This window comes from Octopus bimaculoides, chromosome 17 (assembly GCF_001194135.2).
Source record: "Octopus bimaculoides isolate UCB-OBI-ISO-001 chromosome 17, ASM119413v2, whole genome shotgun sequence".
Lineage (NCBI taxonomy): Eukaryota > Metazoa > Mollusca > Cephalopoda > Octopoda > Octopodidae > Octopus > Octopus bimaculoides.
Genome location: NC_068997.1, coordinates 52,818,789 through 52,819,938, shown reverse-complemented (window position 1 = coordinate 52,819,938; position 1,150 = coordinate 52,818,789). Strand labels below are relative to the sequence as shown.

The window sequence follows — 1,150 nt, the reverse complement described above, 5'->3', positions numbered from 1 at the left end:
GAGGACAAACACATACATACATACATATATAAATGACGGGCTTCTTTCAGTTTCCGTCTATCAAATCCACTGACAAGGCTTTGGTCGGTCCGAGGCTATAGTAGAAGACACTTGCCCAAGGTACAACACAGTGGGTGGGACTGAACCTGGAACCATGTGGTTGAAGAAACCTGTTACCACACAGCCAAACAAGCACCTAAAAAGCACCTGTTGTTATATTTTTATTGTTGTTATGATAGTGTTGTTGTTGTTGCTACTGTTGTTGTTATTACTTGTTCTTGTCTACGGTTGTTATTCGTGTTGTTATGGCTGTTATTGTAATTGTGGTTGTGGTGTTGTTGTTGCTGATGTCTATAAAACCTTCACTCACCTTTATTCGAAGCTGTTCCATTTGGTGGTTTGTTCAGCTCTGTTATGGTGTTTGATAACACACGGACGCACAGACAGACGGGGAGAGAGGGAGAGAATGAGAGAGAAAGGGCGAGGGAGATAGAGTTAATGGCCACACACACACAGAAAGAGAGAGGAGGGGAGAGACGGATACACACACATACACACACACACACAAACAATATATGTATGTAAATAGAGAGGGAAAACAGCAGAGATGACATATCGTAATACACAGAAAAAACACAAGCACTTATACATACATACATACATACATACATACAGTCTGGAGAGACACATATACACACAGTAGAGACAGAGACAAACAGGGAGAGGGTGGAAGAGAGAGAAAAGGAGAAAAAAGAAACTGATAAAGATGAATAACACACACATACACCCACACATATACACACACATACAGAGTGAGAAAGACACTTGTATACATAGTTACACTCACATATACACAAATGTTACAACACACATACATACGTTTGAATGAATACACATATGTAACTGTACGTCCTCTCTCTCTCTACACTCTCACTCTCTCTCTCTCTCTCTCACCCACACACACACAAACACATACAAGTACATTTTATGTCCTAATTATAATTGATTTACGTTCAATTTTCATGCCGGCATGTGTTAGAGCAGTTATCTCAGTGTTATACAAATTGATGCCTTTCCTGTCACCAACACCGCTTAATCGCTTCATCCGACACGCACCTGTAATGGGAGCAACCATCATTTTCATCGGGAG

The 1,150-nt window shown here is 40.6% G+C and overlaps 1 protein-coding gene across 1 annotated transcript in view; it reads right to left on the bottom strand.

The window, feature by feature from the left end:
- Positions 1 to 913, bottom strand: part of LOC106877277 (probable myosin light chain kinase DDB_G0279831) — a gene marked incomplete at its 3' end in the record, with an annotated part of 41,647 nt that extends 40,734 nt beyond the window's left edge. Inside the window, exon 1 of the mRNA XM_052973910.1 lies at positions 371 to 913. The remainder of the gene's footprint in view (positions 1 to 370) is intronic.
- Between the last annotated feature and the right edge of the window lie 237 nt (positions 914 to 1,150).